At 33.7% G+C, this 21,662-nt stretch overlaps 1 long non-coding RNA gene across 1 annotated transcript; it reads left to right on the forward strand.

The window, feature by feature from the left end:
- The first annotated feature begins 9,622 nt into the window (after positions 1 to 9,622).
- LOC128200030 (uncharacterized) lies at positions 9,623 to 21,161 on the forward strand. The gene is made up of 2 exons (XR_008252510.1): positions 9,623 to 9,756; positions 20,510 to 21,161. It is a non-coding gene; the product is annotated as an uncharacterized LOC128200030 (long non-coding RNA).
- The last annotated feature ends 501 nt before the right edge of the window (positions 21,162 to 21,662 follow it).

Genomic DNA, 21,662 nt, shown 5'->3' on the forward strand with positions numbered 1-21,662 from the left:
AATCGAGTTCCTGCCTATTAGAAATAATTTATGATTAATTGAAATGAATATAAAAAATATATTTAGACATATCGAAGCATATAATATTATATGAAATATAAACTTTTCGATTAGTCCAATAGATATTTCAATAAAATCGGTTTACTAGTTTGGGTTTTGAATAAAAATAACTTATTTTGTCGTGATTGAAGTTGGTCTTTTTCTGTAAAGCAAAATTTGCTTGTTACAGTAGTAACTTTTGACCCCAAATTTGTAAGCGTGAATTTTGGAAATAAAAAAATAAATTAAATAGATTACATTTAGATAGAGATTTTAAGTTTCACCTTCAGGAATACTACTTTCAATGACACACTCAATTAGATGCAACGGTTTTTGGGTAATACCGGAATAAACAAACAGACAAAAATTGTAAACAATATTCTTTTGGCTACTTATGCTATAATTCCTTGTATAAATTTTTCTTAAACATTTCCTATGTACAGACATTGCCTAGTTACAATTTTATTAAATACGAGAGACAGGTCGAAAGTGCATTTAAAAATTGTGATTCGTTTGCGTAAAATTAAATTTTATGGATTCGACTTAGGGTTCAGTTCGGTAAAATTTTATATATATATATATATATATATATTCTTTATTGCACTAAAACATACAGTAACAACAATAAGTTAATAACAATATTAGCAAAGGCGAATTTATCTCTAAAAGAGGTTTCTTCCAGTCAACTTAACACAGTGGCATAGGAAGTAGTGAGTGGGCAGTAGTGGTGCAAGACAGAAATTTAAATAAATATTTATAAATTATAAATCATTATATATATATATATATATACATACATACGTATATACACACATACATATATACACACACACATATTCACATACATACATATATATATGTTCGAGGTTTATATTCATCATTTCACGGCTATCAAGAGCACACGTCAGCGAGACAGACATATTGAGGTACGGTTATCTCTGTCTTGTTCATTTGTCTGTCGCCAGGAAGATGTTTTTTTTTTAATAGATGATAATGGAATAATGGTAACCCTGCCTGCGCTATTGGTATACACCGGCGGGGTACTAGTGAGGGATAATAAGTGAGGATGAAAAGGCAGGTCAGTTAGCCCATCGTGATATATAAACCAGCACGATGGTTCCCAAGGGGGACCACATGGAGGTCGACCTGATAAAGTATATTGCTATCAATGGGGTTGACAGTCCATATTACTAACAATCCCCCTCTCCCCCAAGAAGATGTGCTTAGACTGTATGTTTTGGTTTAAAGGATGGAATAGGTATACCAGTGAAATTATTTACGAAAGCATAACATGTTACATATCAGGAAATAGCCGTATCCCGTGGCTTTACCTGCGAGAATTAGTACATAAAGTATCCTATGTACTAAGTTGGGATATAATCTAACCGTATACCAAATTTCATTCAAATCTGTTTAGTAGTTTTTACTTGATGGCTTTTGAGGCATAGGTGATGGTAATCTTATTCTATCAGGTAAGCTGTCAGCATGCCTTTCCAAGTTGTACGAAAAGCTACCTTAGTACGCACTGAATAGATATGATAATTGCTTACCAGTCTTTCATATTATATAGTTAAATTAGCAGAACATAATATACCAAATGTGTATGTTATCACCAATTTTGTATGTTAACATACACTGTATCTCTGTTTTAACCAAAGTGACTTTCCTTGTTGTGCAAAATTTGCCGACTGAAGTAATATTTTTGCACCCTAATACCCGCCCCCTAACTGCATAGGGTTGAAATTACATGGATTTATGCGGCGCGTTGCGGAGGGCAATGCCCTTTGCTGTCTATATAGGGTTGTCACGCATACGTACGATATTACACTGCACACGTAAATAAAATCGTTAGCCTAATCCTAACTAATCCTTCTGCCACTAATTTGCTCCGACTTCAATGTTCTTAACCTTTTTAATTCCCTACACTACAACATGAGTTGTTACTCCATAACTTCGTCGTTGTAAACCGATTTGGATAATTCTTTTTTAGCTAAAAGAATTAGGAATAAGGACTTTCAGCTGAGCAAGTTGGCATATTTGTAATTTGTGTCTGATTGGCATACTCATATTCATTTTTTATTTTTGTAACTTTTTTTGTATTTTTTTTATTTTGAATTCGTATATGTATGAATTATATTTTATATGCACATATATATTTATTTAAGTATGTATCAATAATTTAAATTGTACATTTATATATTCACGTTATCGTTTGTATTATTGTATTCTATTTAAAATAACAAACAGAGTTCCGTGCCACCAATCACAGTTTACTCTTCTCCATCCAAAAGTTGCCTGGATGAGATCTCTCTTAGAGATAAGGCCGCCCATTGTTTTCTCATTGTGATTATTTATTGTAAATTTACTATTGTAATATTATGGAGGAAACAATAAAGAGTATCTATCTGTCTGTTTGCCGTACCACTGCTATTAAATTTTTTTGCTTCGACTTCCACGAGACAGGCTTTGTCTAGTGTGGGGTTATAGCTGTATTGTATCAAAGGCGTCTCTTGTACAATGAAATAAAGTTATTCGTAATCTTATTTCCCAAGTTATCTCAAACGACCGATATAACAAAACAGTATGGTACAATTTTTATCAAAATTGTACCTGCATTTTACGAACACAGAATGATAGATAACTTGTAAACAAACTAAAATCTTTTACATTGTTTAAGTACGATTTTTTTTTGTTTATTTAGAGATAATTTTTACCCGCAATATCATCCAAGTGAATTATGTTTTGACGGGTGAAAATGGTATGGTAACCTCGCCTGCGCTAACGGGATACGCTGGCGGAGCACCAGTGAAGGGTGATAGATGAGAATGAAAACAGGCCAGTTAGCCCATCACGATGAATTCATCAGGAATTAACCATGATAGTTTCCAGGGGGATCCGCGAGGAGGTCAATCTGGTTGGGTATATTGCTTTTTTTTTTATACAACTTAGAATGGCAAACAAGCTGACGGCCCACCTGATGGAAAGTGGTAACCATCGCCTATAGACATGAGCAGTACCATGAACGTAACAGAGTGTACTGTTTCGCCCATGATACCCCCCATGCGTTGCCATTCTTGAGGACTAAGGTGTTATTCCTCTGTATTCTGTAAATTCACGCCATATTCCACCTTTCAAACCGAAACACAGCCATGCAAACACAATTTCTTTACGGTAGAAACACGAATGGGACAGAGGTACCCAAGCCATCGACTTTTGTACAAAGTCTCCCTCTGGTAAATGGGATTCTCAGTCTCCATTACTAACAATCCCTTTCCCCCCAGTGAATTGTGTTTGCTCACTGACCGCGATAAGAAGTAGATATTTATTATTTGATTTCACGGAAATCGGTTTAGCCGTTAATTCCCAGAGAGTTAACAAATAAACAAAGTCATATATAATATTAGTAAAAATATTTAAAATAGGGTTTTAGTCTAATTTTACATTGATTTTTTAGTTTTTTAATTTTTAATTTCTGTCTATCCGAGGCAACCCTATATTAAACGCCACAATCTGATATAGGCTTGATTAAAATAGACTCCACAGTCTGGTAATAACAGAAATAGACAAAAGCACTTCCGTCTGGATAGTTGAAATTAATTTATTTTAGAATTCATTGTCATTATAAAGTAAAACATTTTTTTATACAACTTAGAATGGCAAACAAGCTGACGGCCCACCTAATGGAAAGTGGTAACCGTCGCCTATATATAAGAGCAGTATCATGGACATAACAGAGTATACTGTTTCGCCCATGATACCCCCCATGCGTTGCCATTCCTGAGGAATTTAACAAATTTTATTATTAAACGTATCCTACTCGTTGTTTGAGGACCTGGTGGTTAATATGTTAAATGAGTGAAAGTCTGTCATCATCATCATCATCAAATATAAATTAAAATCATTTTATTCAAACAGACTTGTTTACAAGCACTTTTAAATCGTATTTTTTTTTAATAAACTGCAGAGTTCAGAAAGTTGTTATCTGTTGAGAAGAGCCCGCAAGAAACTCAGCAGTTACTCTTTGAAATCTCTGTTAACATTATGTGTATTTATTTAAATGTACTATGTCTAAAATTACACGGTCGTTAAACGCCCGCGCATAATAGACTAGCCCCATGCACATTTGTCATTCAGGTAATCGTTTAGTGTGTAATAGGCTTTGTTCAATAAGTGTAGTAGTTTTAAACTTATTAAAAGGTAAATCCAAAATAACCTTCGGTGTCCTAAATATATCGGTATATTTAATACTAATTCCCATAAAAGACCTATTAACTTTTTCTAAACGATTCTTTGGAACAGTAAGTTTGAATTTGTATCTGGTGTTGAGATTATTAAGATCGCTGTTTTGGAGAAACAGTTAAAGATACTTGCGTATATACAAAATATTTGCGTATATGTATTGTGAAGCTACGGTCAGAATATCTGTTTCCTTAAATTTCTCGTTTGATGTTACTGTATTTCACTTGAATTATTCAATTGTCATTGTATTTATGTGTGCAATAAAAAGTTAAATAAATAAGTAAGTGAATAAAGTGTTTTTAGTCTGAGACTAAACGGCCCTGTATGGTTTTATTTTAAAAAATAGCTTTAGACACTAATATTATATGTAAGAAAGTGAGTTTGTTTTTTACTTATCGACACTTTAACAACCTAACCAATCGCTTAGTACATACACATTGTATTTTAAACGGAGACGTAAATAGGCGTTTTAGTAAAAAACTAATTACATATATTATAAACGACTTACTTGTAAAGGCATACAGTAGAAAATTGTATGATGCTATATAATTTTCAAATAGTACAAGCGCTAATATCAGAAAATGACCTTCAACATTTCAATAGTCCTTTGTTAGCATCTGAGAGAAAATTTATAAAAGAAATGCCTTTATTGTCGTATCTTTGAAAAATTGCATCGTTCTACAAGGCATTCAGGGCGTTATAATTAATTGAATGGAAGTACTAGCTGATGGATTATGTGTCGTCTTGATAAAGCACCTCCGTTATATACAGGGTGTTGATAGTGGAAACCTAAATTCGAGGAGTGATTTATATTGTTGCGCAATAACTTTGGTATTTTGGGTTAGCAAATAAGAAGCTACTAGAGAACATACTGTATACTAGATGCGTAACCGTATAGTACCTTTTTTATGGGGTGAAAATTAAATAGTGACTCCATCTGTTATATCGGTATTTAGTGACAAAGTCCCAGTGAGGGATAAATGAGGATGAAGCAGATCAGCTGGCCTATTGCGAGGAATTCAACAATGATTAACTACGATAGTTTCCAGAAGAAACTGTATGGAGGTCGACTTAATACTGCTAACAATTCCTTTTTCCTGGGGGGAAAGGGATTGTTAGCGATAGGGTCTAACAGCCCCAATGCTGGCAATGCTACTAATCAGGTCGACCTCCACGTGGTTCCCCCTGGAAACCATCGTGGTTACTTCTCGTGGAATTCTTCACGATGGGCTAACAGACCTGCTTTTATCGTCATTTATTATCTATCACTGGTGCCCCGTCAGCGTATACCGTTAGCGTAGGCAGGGTTACTATTGCATTATCACTCATTAAAAAAGAAATCCTTTTTCCTCACCGTATAATACTACTCATCTAAAAGTGGCTCTTTGTGATATAGTTTATCGGTGGCCTTTACTGTGTACGATGGTCTCTGACGTGGCCTAATGACGTGACGCGACGTGGCCCTTTGGAGTATGAAGCGATGTGACAATCATTTTATTTTCTACCTACCAACCTACCATCATACCTGAATTTATCTGTGTTTTATATAGCAGAAGACGATACTCCAGTTTAAAGTATACCATCGTTTTCTATTGAGAACTTAGAGTTTCGTAGATTCAGTTTTAGTCACACTCTGAATGTATGAAATCCCTGTAGCTTAGAGAGAACTCATTATTTTTACAAGATATCCATCTTCTACAGACACTTATCTTCTGGTAAACCACTTCATGGTTTTTTTTTTCACAATTATTCACACAATTCACACCACCTTCGTGTTTATGTATGCATTTTGAGAGGGACACTGCTGCCCATCCCAAGACCATTAAGTTTTATTATATATGTAATAAAACTTATAATATTTTTATTAATGTCGTTCCAAAAGCTTGACTCTAGAGGGCAGCACCCATATTTGAATAATAGTAGTAATATTTGGTTTAATTAAAACACTAAAATCTCATACAAATACACTACGAATATAAATTAAGAAATGAGAATTCGATACCCACAAAATAAACACTTATTAATCGTTGTTTTAGTTAAGGGGATGTTTCATTTAATTACTTTCAATTTTGCCGATAATCAGAAGGTTGCGTAAATCAATCTGATTGGAATGAATGGATCTATTAAACGACATACAGGCCTTTGATTTGGTGAACATTACATATCTAGTGAATTTATTATTAGAATTTCAAAAAATGGGTTATGTTTTTGTTAGGTTTGTGACTATGTTCCGTGATATCGTCTTTTTCATTGTTTTTGCTAGTTGTAAAGTCCATACGTACGAAGACGCGGGTAAAAAGCTAGCTTTTAATATAGGTTATTGAAACATCGATTATTTGTGTTTGTGATAACTGACTAAGACTATTAGTAGAAAAATATGAAAAAAATAAATAAAAGGGTTGTATATTAAAAAGATTTAATATACAACTGTGTACTTATCCCATAGTGCCTCTATGGGATGTTATACAATTAATAAGGAATTCTCAATAAAATAGGAGTTTGAGAATAACATTTTATGATTCATATTGAAAAAGAATTTTAATGATTGTGCCATCTTCAAGTAACAGCAATAATCCTTACTTATAATATTATGAGAAAGTGGATTTGTTTGTTTGTAGCTTTATAGCGTCTTAACAGCTTAATCAGTCATCTCTGAAATTTGTAACTATCCATAAAATTTGGTATATACATGCCTATGGAATAGAAAAGCATATAGGCTACTTTTTATTCCAGTCAGTGAGCATATCCCGGACGAGCGGAAGAAGTCGTAGTTAAAAGCTTGTCTAATATATAAAATTCTCGTGTCGCGGTGTTTGTTACCAAACTCCTCCGAAACGGCTTTACCGATTTTTATGAAATTTTGTGTGCATATCGGGTAGGTTTGAGAATCGGCCAACATCTATTTTTTATACCCCTCAATCATAAGGGTGACCTACCCCTAAATATATTTTTTTTTATTCTTTTGACAAAATTGTTTTATTTTTATTTTATTATAATTTAGCATTGAAAAATACATACAAATTCAAATTTTTTTATATACCGCAATAGGGTTGCAAGATGGCAATCTAATATAATAATTGTAGTAGGATAAATTTTCATGTAAAGTTCTCGAAATAATATATATGGTAAAACAACGTTTGCCGAGTCAGCTAGTAATCTATAATTGTATGAGGACGTCCACTTTTTACGTTAACTAAATTATGTAGATACCGAAATTAATAATATATATATAATTCATGAAAGTCTAAAGTTATATTTTCAAATTTTCACCGCAAAAAAGACACCGTTTGTCGTATCTCCTTACTTTCGGGGCACTTCCCTCGATAATAAGTCGAGTCTGGGGATTCTTGGCGTCAATATATCTAGCGACGTCCAGTTTTGCGGTCATCTGGAGGAAAAAGCTAAGATAGCTTCCAAAAAGTTGGGGGTGCTCAATAGGGTGAGACGGTATTTCACGCCAGAAAACCGCCTGAAACTATATAAGGCTCAAGTGAGGCCACACATGGAATACTGTTCTCACCTGTGGGCAGGAGCGCCACAGTACCAACTCCTTCCGTTAGACCGCATTCAAAGTCGGGCAGCTCGAATTGTTGACGATCGGCGTCTTACTATCCGGCTCGACCCACTGGAACTGCGTAGAGATGTTGCATCTCTGTGCATTTTCTACCGAATTTATCATGGGGAGTGTTCTGAAGAATTGTTCGGATTGATACCTGCTGCAGATTTTCACTATCGTACAACCCGCCATAAACTAAAATTTCATCCCAACCATCTGGACAAGTGGCGGTCCTCCACCGTGCGTTTTTCAAGGCATTTTCTCCCACGCACAACCACTCTTTGGAATCAACTTCCAGCAGCAGTATTTCCGAACCGATACGACAACATAACCTTCAAGAAAAGAGCATATTCCTTTTTAAAAGGCCGGCAGCACACCTGCAATGCCGTAGGTGTTGTGGGTGATCATGGGCGGCGGTAGTCACTTACCATCAGGAGAGCCGCATGCTCGTTTGCCTCCTGTGTTGTAAAAAAAAAAAAAATATACAGACTGGTAATCACGGAAAAAATAGCGAGATGTACTAAAAAAATGATTTTTTACACAACTAAAAACACTTAGGCAAAGGAAACTCGAAGAAGCGAGATTCGAGGGTTCAATAAATCCGAAATTTAAACAGCAGGCTGGGTGGATGCTAACGAAAAAATAAAAAATAAGGTCGAAAACCTGCTGAAGGCTTTTTTTCTGAACGCGCTAACCTATAAAAGTATCATGATTTCGGTCATTAAGCAAAGAGCCTATTTGCAGAACATTTCATCGAGGTAAAAGTTTTACAATAGAATAAGTAATTTAGGGGAGTTTTTCCTCCGTCGCCATTATACTAGCACACGAGTGAATTTTATCGCCGTAAAAGCTTTACGAGCGAAATTTATAATTGGATAATAAAAAATAAAAAAAAAAATAAAAAGAAAATATGTCTTCTACATGTCGGAATTAAATTTTTATGTTACATCTATTTTAAATGAATTTAAAATTTCATAGTGCTTAAATCAAGTTATTTTAACAAGATAATATAGTAAGAAATAGAGTACTTTTATTTGTTATACTTACTTTTCCATGAGGAGAGTTTTATCAGTAGTTGCCAGGTTTGGCAGGCGGATTAGCAATCGCAGTTAGCTTCTGTTAATGTTCCTAAAGGAATACTGTTACCCATCTTTGGATCATTATGTTTCCTTAGTCCCTTCTTACGACTTACACGGAAAAGGAAGGGGTCGCCCATTTAACCAGAGCAAAATTGATCACAGCTGGTCTTCGGCGAAGACGGGGAATGGAGGGGCTGCTTAAAAAAGGCATATCTGAACAGGTTGTTCACGATAAAAAGACACGCCCCTCTGTCACGTCTTTGAGAAGTTTCGTTCGCATCCTAGGGTTGGTAACAGCCAATTATGCGGTGGGCTCGATCCACCTAACTGCGGCAATACACCTGCCAAGCGTGGCAACTACTGGCAAAACCTCCCCCTATGGAAGAAACCTATGTTCAGAAATGGACAGTTAATGGCCGTTTTTACTCATATTATTCATAAAACACTTTTAGTCTTCCAGAAATGGTTATAATAAGTACTTGATCAGATTCGATATTCAAGGGATTTTATTTACTTATTTTTTATTTATTTATTTATTTAACACTTTATTGCACCAACATTACAGGATTTGTTGAAAAATTTTCAATACGTATAGTGTAGTACAAAAGGCGGTCTTATCTTACATCCAAATATATATATATATACTCGCACATACATACACATACACATATAAATATATATACATACATATACATATATACACATAAATACATACAAATATCACCACTACAAATAATACCACTAATACATATATATATATAACACACATAAAGCTGGAAATACGTAGGACTAAGTGATAGCGATTTTTAACCAATTTCATAAAGGAGGAGGTCCTCAATTTGGGTATATTTCATTTTTTATGTTTGTTACCTCAGAACTTCGTTACTTATAAATCGATTTGGATTTTTCTTTTATTTAAAAGCATATACTATCAGACAAGCGACTTTTGTACAAAGTCTCCCTCTGGTAAATAATAATCAACTTGTTATGTTTGTTTGTCTGTCAGTTTGTGTGTAAAAAGTGGAGACATCATTACGTTGAATATAGAAAGGATTGCTTCATTAATTATAAAGGTATTCATTTGTACACGTATAGGTATAGTCTGCAAACGGATAACCTCAAATTCATAGAATTAACACATAACGATACTTTGAAGTGCGCACTTAGGCTTTGGATTAATGTAATAGATAGTGGTTTAGAAGGATTTTAGGACCCTTTTAGGACGAGTTTTGTACTCAATAAATAGTTATTGAAGATGGTTTGTAGAACGGCTTAATTTCTAGTATAGAAAGATAGGTGAATTATATGAAGATTACGTTTCAATAATTATTAATATTGTAAATGTGAAAGTAAGTTTGTATGTTACGTTATAGCGTATTAACTGCTCGATAAATGATTATGAAATTTGGTATATAAGGTATTACTGCCTGCATCTTGAAAATTCGTCATTATCCTACCATGAAATGTTTTCCGAAATTTGGGGAATGAATGAAACATAGGGAGACTTTGTACAAAAGTCGATTGCTTGGGTACCTCTGTTCCATTCGTGTTTCAACCGTGAAGCAGTTGTGTTTGCATGGCTGTGTTTCGGTTTGAAGGGTGGGATATGGCGTGAATTTACTGGGTACAGAGGAATAACACCTGAGTCCTCAGGAATGGCAACGCATGGGGGGTATCATGAGCAAAACAGTATACTCTGTAATGTCCATAGTACTGCTCATGTCTATAGGCGACGGCTACCACTTTCCATCAGGTGGGCCGTCAGCTTGTTTGCCATTCTAAGTTGCATAAAAAAAAAATACATAAATTTCATGTTAAAATTACATAATACAAACCGTTTAAAAATGTTAAAATAGAACTTTTATGGCTTCATTTATGACGAAATGTTAAACTCCATTTAATAGATCGATTTCAGTATGAATGAAAACACGAAATTGAATTTGAAAATTCGGAATTTCATTTCATGGTAGTCCCCCATACTAAATCATAACCTATCGTCCTTCGCTAATACTCTCACATCGTAAACCAATAGAACAGACGGTTATAAATCAATTTTAATTCATTACAAATGTATGAACTGATATTTTGTAACTGTTAATAAATATAGTTTCTACATAAAAAAAAAAATTCTAAAATAAAAGTTACAATTTAAAAAAAAATCCTAGACAGAGTATTTAAAAATTAAAAAAGTATCCAGTAATTAAGAGTAAAAGGCTGAATAATCTAACAATCTGCCGACAGCCCACAAGTTCAAAGACAACCCGAATACAAGCTTAGGGGCAATAAAACTGTGAGCACAAAGAATGGATTAAACATGTAACTCCCTTTACGCACCAACTCTAAATTTTACTTAGCCTATTTAATGGCAGAAATGAAGATGTTTAGATTATGGAAGCGACATACAGTTTTCACCAGAACATCATGGAATTACTAAATATTAAAAAAAAAATTATCCGCGATTCGTAGTTGAGACCTATTAACTGACATATATATTATTATAAAAAAAAAAAATTGCTTCTCCATCTATTACGTGTATACCAAATACTACGATTCGTTGAATAGTGGAATTACTAAGGCGTCACAAAAAACTTTCATATTTATGTTTATACTAACTTTTACCCGTTATTTCATTCTCGTGACTGCATTAAGCAGTAGCCTATATTCTTCTCCATCCTTTATAGTCCTTGATCATTTGATTTCATAATGCTAGATTGATACATTAAGGCAATAAGAGTTAATAAACAAACTCACTATCACATTTATAAAGCCACTAGCTTCTATCTGCGACTTTGTACATTTGACCAGAACATGTTAACTGGCTGAAAAGTAGCCTATATTTTTTCCATTTCATATAGTACATCTACTAAATTTGATTTAGTAGATGTTAAGTTAAGTAGTTAAGGTGCCATAAGATAACAAACAAACAAAACAAATTCATTTTCACATTGACAATATTTGCAAGGATAGTCCCATTCGTGTTTCTACCGTAAAGCAGTTGTGTTTGCATGGCTGTGTTTCGGTTTGAAGGGTGGGATATAGCGTGAATTCACAGGGTACAGAGGAATAACACCTGAGTTTTCAGGAATGGCAACGCATGAGGAGTATCATGGACGAAACAGTATACTCTGTTATGTCCATGGTACTGCTCATGTCTATGGGCGACGGTTACCACTTTCCATCAGGTGGGCCGTCAGCTTGTTTGCCATTCTAAGTTGTATATAAAAAAAAATCCACAGAGACCTTTGCATATAGGGGGGGGGGGGAAGCTTGTAAAGTTCATACAAAAGAGTAACACTGTGTATATAATCGTCGTGTGTGACCCAGCATAGAATGGCCCACCCTTACTTTCCCGTGGGCGTCGTAAGAGGCGACTAAGGAAGGGTAAGCGATGGGCAGCAGCGACCTTCTTAAAATATCTCTAAAAGCCTAACTGCGGTTGCTGATCCGCCTGACAAGTGTGACAACTACTGGCAAAATTTCTCTTATACGGAAGGCTTATTTCCAGCAGTGGACAGTTAACGGTTGAAATAATAATAAATATATATAATAAAAAATTAGGATAAGATAATTATCTTATATTCGCATATGGGGTCAGCTAAGCCGATGCACGTGGACCCATTGGGATCTTTTGTGCTTCCCCCTGCCTTATACCATCATTTCATAGATCCTTTGTGTTACCTTAACGATATCTCGCGGTTTAAGATATCTGTAGTCCCCTGGTTCAATTATGATCCTATTATGTCTGTCGTTTCCAACAATTGTTTCTAAATTTATCCGAAAATTTTCTTTTGGGGGCATACAGCGCTTTCTATCACAGCGTCTCGTTTCGCACTGCGGGCTGCAGCTCGAAATTCCTTACATTTTGTCACATCTAGTCAGATCCTTACATCCTGGATCCTTGATAATGTTGCCATGTCAGTTGTTTTATGTTAAAGGAAAAGTTTGTTTTGGAAAACACACCCCTAGGCTTGTAGTAAATTAGTCCATCCCTTGTAACACAACCCCAAGGTAATGGGGATAATGATATATTTGAGCATGTCTCTCATTTCTCTGTTATGTCCTTGGTTTTATTCGACATTTCTTTTATTTCCTAGAAAAATTTAATTGTAAAGCTATTTCATTACTTAATACAATATTCGATATATTCGAATTTTCAACCGACTTTAAAAAAAAGAAATTCTCAATTTGGCTGTATTTTTGTTTGTTTACTCATAACTCCGTCACTTCCACACGTTAGTCCCATCTTTCTGGTGAATTAATGTCCTATGAGTCAGGGCGGATCGTTTATTTTATTAGTTAGTGTTTGTTTTATGTGGTTTACTCTTTTGAGGGCAAAGTAATGAACTGAGTTGTCAGCATTTTGTGCTTTTTTTTTGTATATTCTTTTTATTGTACACAAACATAATGTTAAGAACAATTAATTTAAACGCAATGTACTAAGGCGAGCTTATCCCTAATAAGAGATTTCTTTCAGCAAACCTTTTCAATTTTGTGTATGTATTTTTATCTATTTTTACTGCGTTTGTTTGTTTGGTCCTTTTGCTAATTGCAAAAGAACCCAAGTAACAGATGTAGCCTAAAGGATAAGCAAGCTGAGCTGGCAATGGGCTGGTCATATAGCTTGAAGGATCAACTACCTCTGGCAAGAAAAGTTCTTGAGTCGTGACCCCTTACAGGCAAACGCAGTGTAGGATGACCCCCCACTAGATGGGGTAACGATCTCAAATGCATTTCATGGAGTCAATGGAAGCAGGTGGCTCGGGATCGTTCTTTATGACAGTCTATGGGGGAGGCCTATTCCCAGCAGTGGACGGATAATGGCTGAATTGATCATGATAATAATGGACACCTTTACAAATTATCACATTTACAATTTTTTTTTATGGATGAAAATGGTATGGTAACCCCGCTTGCGCTAATGGGACACGTTGACGGGGCACCAGTGAATGGTGATCGATGAGGATGAAAACAGGCCAGTTAGCCCATCATGATGAATTCATCAGGAATTAACCATGATAGTTTCCAGGGGGAACCGCGAGGAGGTCGACCTGGTTGGGTATATTGCTAGCAATGGGATGCTTAGTTCCCATTACTAACAATCCCTTTTCCCCTATTCACAATATTAACAAGATTAGTAAGATTACAGAAGTTTGTAGTGTCTAAGTAAAAGTGAAGCGTATTATTGAATTTGCATAGTCTAGTCTAGGCTTAATTGGATCGCGTATAAGGGTAGTAATACACTGAGGGGCTACAGAGCTTAGAGCGCGCTCGATACTCTGCGCTCTTTGTAGGGTTGTCACAAAACTATTAGATTAGATTGCGTTTCGACTTGAAGACTACGACTAGATAACTCTTGTAATTGTTCTTTGAATATGAGATTAGTTAGTGTATTAGTTTATAGATTTTTTTTATGGCTCCGTATATAATTAGTATATTTAAAGATAATTCGTAAGAAATTTAGTAGTAGGTAGGCTTTAACTAGCTTACTACCAAAATCGGACTACGATTAGCTGAAGTAATTTACGAAGAAGTCTCGTAATATAAAAGTAACGACAGCTCAGTTGTTAGAAATGGTAACATATAATGTGTTCTGTCTTACTGGAATATTATTAATATGAAAGTGAGTTTTTTCTTGTGCAACCTAAAATGCTATATCTGGTGAAGAGGGACACAGATTACTTTTTATCTTGGACAATGAATATATCACGATCACGCGGACAAAGTCGCGGGTAAAAGCTATTACATTACTTACATAGAAGTGATGAATGATGCATGTCATACTTTTTGATATAATTTTGACAATATATATATATATATATATATATATAAAGTCGATTGCTTGGGTACCTCTGTCCCATTCGTGTTTCAATGTCTGTGTTTTGGTTTGAAGGGTGGGATATGGCAGTAAATTTACAGGGTACAGAGGAATAACATGGGAGGTATCATGGGCAAAACAGTGTACTCTGTTATGTCCATGGTACTGCTCATGTCTATATGCGACGGTTACCACTTTCCATTAGGTGGGCCGTCAGCTTGTTTGCCATTCTAAGTTGTTTAAAAAAAAACTACTCAGTGTTTGCTGGAAGCGAACTCTTACAGAGTTATGCTCGCCTGTTGTACATCTTTATTTAATATAAATTATAAGAATGTAAGTTTTTTATAAAGTAAAGTATAAATTAATTAATATTTTGTATACTAATATAGTTTTATTATTATACGGTGAAGTTAAATATAAACTATGAATGCTATTGTATTTACTAAAATATATATTAAAATTAATGGTTATCAACTAAGTGCCAGCCCTAACACTCGACTGAACGTCTCACACGGGGCATTAATTTGCATTATACTCGCGGTGCATACCCTTATAAAATGTGGTAATGGACAAGCTTATGCGCCATAAAGTGTTATTTCGCATGAACTCGGGAGCAGTCCCTGTTATTCTGTTTGATGAAACAATTAGTTTGTACGCAGGCGGTTTTCGACTTTATTGCTTTGTTGAATTTCAGTAATGCGGTTGTGTTGTTTAATAATAAAATTAAACGACTCGTATGATAAACAACTAATTAGTTTTTAATATTAAATTTAAATTAGTTGAATTTAATTAGTAGCATTCATTAAATTTTCATTTGAATGCGGTTGGTTCACCCATGTTATTATGAAGAGAGATTTATATAGCTTTAATTAAATAAAGTCCACTATTGTTATTTGTATTCAAAAAGAGATTTAGTGTTAATTTATCACTTTATCTGTTTGTTTATTAAATGTGTTTAACTATTAACCGTAACATAATATAATAAATAAATAAGTAGTAAATAAAACTGAATACTATTACACAACGCCATCTAGTTTTAAATAAAGCTAAATTTATATATATATATATATATATTTACCTGGAAGAAAAAAGACGAGGCTCGACGTAAATATCACTAGCAAGAAGAACAAGAAAACTCTTAAAAAGAAACTCTTTAAAAAGAAGAAAAAAAAATCTTGGACTCTATCGCGACTACCCCCGGGTCACCGAGTCCAAAAACATTTTGATTTTATATTAACTTGTTGCATGTTAATTGCTGGAGGGATGGACAGCAGCGTCCCTCTTAAAACATCTCTAAAGCCTGACTGTGGTTGCCAATCCGTCTGCCAAGCATGGCAACTATTGGCAAAATACCCCAAAGGGGAGGCTTATGTTCAGCATTGGATGGTTAAGAGCTGATATGATGATGATGATGATATCAGTGCTAATATATGATAGATGGCTTCTAATGCAAAGGTTTGGAAGGATGGATGGATGTATGTTTGTTACTCTTTCACGCAAAAACTACTAAACGGATTTGAATGAAATTTGGTTTATGGGTAGGTTATATCTTAACTTAGCATGTAGGATAAGTTATGTACTGATTCACATGAGCAAAGCCACGGGATACAGCTAGAATATAATATGAAGTAAAAGGTTACTCAATATTATGTTACATATTAGCGGCCCGTCCCGGCGTCGCACGGATGGATATTTTTACATTTTAAAAAGTGCCCATTAAGGCTGCACACGCGACGGAAGCCTAAAAATGGAGTAACTTCTCCCGTTTTCCCAACATTTCCCTTCACTGCTCTGCTCCTATTGATCGTAGCGTGATGAAAAATATACAATAACCTGTCCAGAAGTATAAAGAATAATTATACCAAGTTTCGTTAAAATCCATCGAATAGTTTTTGTTTCTATAACGAACATACAGACAGACAGACAAAAATTTTACTGATTACTTTTTTGGCATCAGTATCGATCACTAATCACCGCCTGATAGTTATTTTGGAAATATATTTAATGTACAGAGTTGACCTCTCTACAGATTTATAATAAGTATAGATTATATCATATTATATATGTTGTTATGAAACAACATATAAACATAACACTACGCTGAAGTTACGATCTTATGTTAATCTACTATAGTAACACTCACAACAGAGTAAAATGAAATAATAGTAGAACACTCAGGCTGTGGAATGAGCTCTCGGTCGAGATTCCCCTAGAGAGTAAGTATAGGGACCTTAAAAAAGAACGAATGAAGCTTTTTTCAGAGTTGGAAACGCACTTGTGACACCCCTGATGATGCAGGTGTCAGGTGTAATGTTTTTAAATATACTTATCTATTGTAATTTTTACTGATTTTTTTTATCCTTTACCTTCCTATCGAGATAAAAATATCCCAATTATTAAGTAAACAAAGGTGAAAATATCTTATTTTAATAAGAACATAGGTCTCCATAAGAGGGGTTTGCCAGTAGTTGTCACGCTTGGCGAGCGGGATGGCAACCGAAGTTAGGCTTATGGTGTTATTTTAAGAAGGATCCTGTTGATTTAAAGATTACCTTATAATGCTCCCATTGTAAGGTACTTACGAATTTTTCTCAGGTTCAGTGACGTATAACCCAATACCGATAAAAATCGATATCGATAAAAAATTAAATTAAGATAAAAAAAAAATTAAAACAAAAGATTATTTTAATTTTTTATTACTAATTATGCTAAACTAGCGAGTAAGCATTAGAAAATTAAATATTAATACAATATGTAAATCATATTGCATTAATTATTATGAATTTTTAACAGATGAATCGTCAAATTATTTGTCATTCGATGTTGCTAAAAAATAAGTATTTTATATGTAAAAACACTTTATAGTAAGCAGGATTTGAATCCGCACCTTCTAATAAATACAAATTCTAACTTATTATAACATCACATTGATGTATGTATGGGATGATTTTGTATGAGTTGTAACATTAAATAGAAGTATTAACACTAAGTACTGACCACTCTTCAGTTATCACTTTACTAGATACCTAACTCGAATTTACTTACCATAACAATTCATTGGGTTTTTATTATCTTCAACTCCTACGCTGCGTATATTTTAAAGGTAATAAAAAACCCAATGAACTAGAGAGTATTGGGTTCTACAAATTACCTCAGTATTAATATAATTTATAACAGTAATTTTATATAAATTGAATTAAATATTTTTACGGTACATTTCAGTTTAATCGCTTAATAATTAAAAGCAAACATTAATTGTTATTATTGAGAACTAAATTGTTCTACCTGTATGATATTAAAAATTGTAATAAAATTTGATTAATAGTAAACCAATAAAAGTTTATTATGATTTTGTTTCCTTTATTAAATTGCTCAATAAATTAAATATGAAAAAAATTAAAATTTATTTATATAAATAATTATTTGTATCCCTATTGGTACATTAAAGATTTGAATTAGATTTTTCATTTTCTTTATAAATTAACAGGATTATATTTATAGCTGCAATAGACAAAAGAGTCATATTAAATATATTTTGCTTTACATAAAAGCGACTTCGACAGTAAAGATATACATAACTTCGAGATATGTAGTAGATGAATTACATTTCAAATTTAGAACGTAGAACATATTTGAAGTACAGAATATTGCTTTATAACAAGAAGTTTTTTGCTTCCCAAAGAAAACCAGCAGCTTAAGTCATTTCAAAGTTAATATAGATTTAATACTACAGTAAACCGTATTGGTTACGAAATAATAATAATAATAATCTCTTCACAACTGGCGATGTAATAAACAAACAGTGTAACAAAACAAAAAAGAAATATTTAATTACTTTTATTGATTTAATTTAATTAAAATTCTTTCGAAAGTTACTTAACAAGAAATTGTTAAATAAAATAAATATTTTGTTAGTTTCTCCTATCGACATCATCGATAAATGATTCCATACACTATTCTAAGGTACCAGTGTCTATCACATCTGCGAACAATTGAGGCATTGTGGGCATTGTGCTTTATGTGAACAACGCAACAAGTAAGCATGGATTTTTCTAGATATTTCATTAAGTATACATAAGCTCTTTTTATGCATTTATGTTTTAAACAACATTATTGTGATTTAAACCTATTAAAATGCAATGAGAATGGTGAACTTCTTTCCGTTTACATTTTATTGTTTTTTCCGCACAACAATTGTAAATTTTGATTATTTAAAATGATATATATTACAGTATCGCGTAGGTATCGTAAGAGGTGACTGAGAGAATTTAATGGTCAAAAAATGGGCAGTAGACTTTATGTACTGACTCAATCGGGTGTACTGCGGGAAATAGCTAAACTAATAGGTAATCATTACTAGTTAAAATACAATCCTCATCATCATCATATCAGCCATTAATTGATCACTGCTGAATATAGGTCTGGGGATAAAGGACTTTCCCAGTAGTTGCCACGCTTGGCAGGCGGATTGGTAACCGCAGTTAGCTTTGGTGACATTTTAAGAGGGACGCTGCTGCCAATCCCTCGATTATTGTTTCCTTAATCGCCTCTTACGACATCCACGGGAAAGGAAGGGGTGGCCCATTCTATGGGGGGACCATACCGGATAGAAAGGGCAAAATACTATCATAATAGTATACAAAAGTATATTACGTACTTGTTATTACGTACGTACGTACGTATTATTAAGTACATATTACAAAACACAAATTTCCAAAATACATTTATATATATATACTCCCTGCTTATTGTACAAGTTAAGAGTACAAGTTTTTTTTTTTTTTTTATATCTAGATACTATATCGCTATTGAAGTAAAACTTTTAAGTCAGCATAAGAACTTCACAAAGCCAGAGTACTTGATAGAACATGCAACAGTCAAAAATTTGAAAGCTCTTAGAAATTGCTACAATTTTGACTCAGACAAAGCGTAGTCACGTGCTGGCTATGACGTGGTTTGCATTTTTCTACACTACAGCTTGTGTTTCACAATAGATTTTTGTTCGTTTATCTTCTGCTCAGCCTTTGAAGCTGTTTCGAAAGTTGATATAAAAGGCTTTGTGGAAAACTATTTTTAAGCGATATTAAAAAAAAAGTAAATTCTCTATTCACTTGTTTTTATTATATGGACGTTAAGTAATATCCTCGACTTTAGAAATAATATTATTAATATTTTTTTTTGGTAAAAAAAATTATTTTAGCCATTATCTTTCCACTGCTGGGTTTAAGCCTTCCCCATAGACGGCCATAAAGAACGGTCCTGAGCCATCTGCAACCACTGACTCCCTGCAATGTACTTCAGGTCGTTACTCCATATAGTGGATGGTCGTCCTACACTGCATTTATCCGTACGCGGTCATAATATAACCTTTTATTCACGTTCGTATTACAATTACATAAAAAAAACCATACATGGAAAACTCAAATACAATGTAAACCTTAATCTAATCTTTTATTCGAATTTTAAAGTCGGCAAAGGTCTTCTCTAACCTTTTCTATTCACTTCTTTCCCGAGCCACTCTGTTCCATGTGACGCCTGCCACTTGTCAAATGTCGTCATCCCACCTTTTTTGTGGTCTACCTTTTTTCCTTTTACTTTCTCTTGGATAGAGGTAAATGTATCTACTAATAATACGTATGGAGACTTAATAGAAAGTTTCCCTCTACTATAGGACCTGTACTGAATTCTACGAATTAATTTCGATATAACATTATAAGCAAACGATTCATGAATACTCGGCCAGTGCAGACATAATAATCGATTGTGTAAAATCGATTTCAGAAATGCTGTGTCAGTACAGTGCTGTTGACATGTTATTTACGGCGTCGCGCTCTGGAATCAGTTCTATAATTCAACGAGCTTCCGAACTATAGTGGACTATTATTAAAATATAGATAAATTTCGAACACTTGAAAAACAAGTCTGAATGAAATGAAATGCAACGAACCGGAATGTAACGGTATGGAATGTAATGAAACAGAATAGAATGGAATGTCTATAAATTTACTCGTAACTTATTTGAATAGAATGAAACGACATGAAATGTAATGGAACGGAATGGGTATGAAATGTCTATAATTATGGAACGCTTACAAAATATGTCCATAAATAGAACGAAATGGAACTTACCGGAATAGAATGGAACGGCATGAAATGTAATGGAACGAAATGAAAAGAAACGTAACGGAATGGAATGTAATTAAATAGACTAGACCGTAATATAATAAAAATATAACATTGTATGCTATTTGTATAATAGCTTAATGGATAACTATTGTGCAATAATAATTATATCTAACTTTAAGCAAGCGAAATCTAGATATCATATAGACATGCATTTTAAATCTAAATGTCAACTAGTTTTTTTCTTCTACTTCGTTCGCGTGGATTTCTGAAGCAGAAAACCAAATTAAAATAAACCATTTCAAAAATACATACCAGATTTTAAGTTAAACCTTTAAGAATACAACCTTTACAAAACCGCATCCTATTTAATGCAATAGTTTTTGCGTAATACTGGCATAAATATACAGATAGATGGACAAAATTGTTAAAAAAAATTGATTTGGCTTCTAATACCTTTATATAATTTTTTTTCTTAAATATATTTCGTCTATAGACGACGTATAGTTACAATTTTATTAGTAAGATAAGATTTAATATGTCTACGAAATATATTACTTTTCACCGGTGTATATAATTATGTATGTTTAGGTATATTGACGATTAAATTAGTTTTTTGCAGAATAAGTTATTTATTTATTGATATGCATTTGTACATTCACTTATAGTATAGATATTATTGTTATAACAAAAATGTATATAGGCGGACTTAACCCTTAAAGGGATTTCTTCCAGTCAACCTTGAAAACCCGAAAGAAGAGAGTGTCTATAAAGAATAAATTATTAATAGCTATGTGGTTAGTAACAGAAT

Source organism: Galleria mellonella, unplaced genomic scaffold (assembly GCF_026898425.1).
Source record: "Galleria mellonella isolate WM207_F2 unplaced genomic scaffold, CSIRO_AGI_GalMel_v1 utg146, whole genome shotgun sequence".
In the NCBI taxonomy this organism is placed as follows: domain Eukaryota; kingdom Metazoa; phylum Arthropoda; class Insecta; order Lepidoptera; family Pyralidae; genus Galleria; species Galleria mellonella.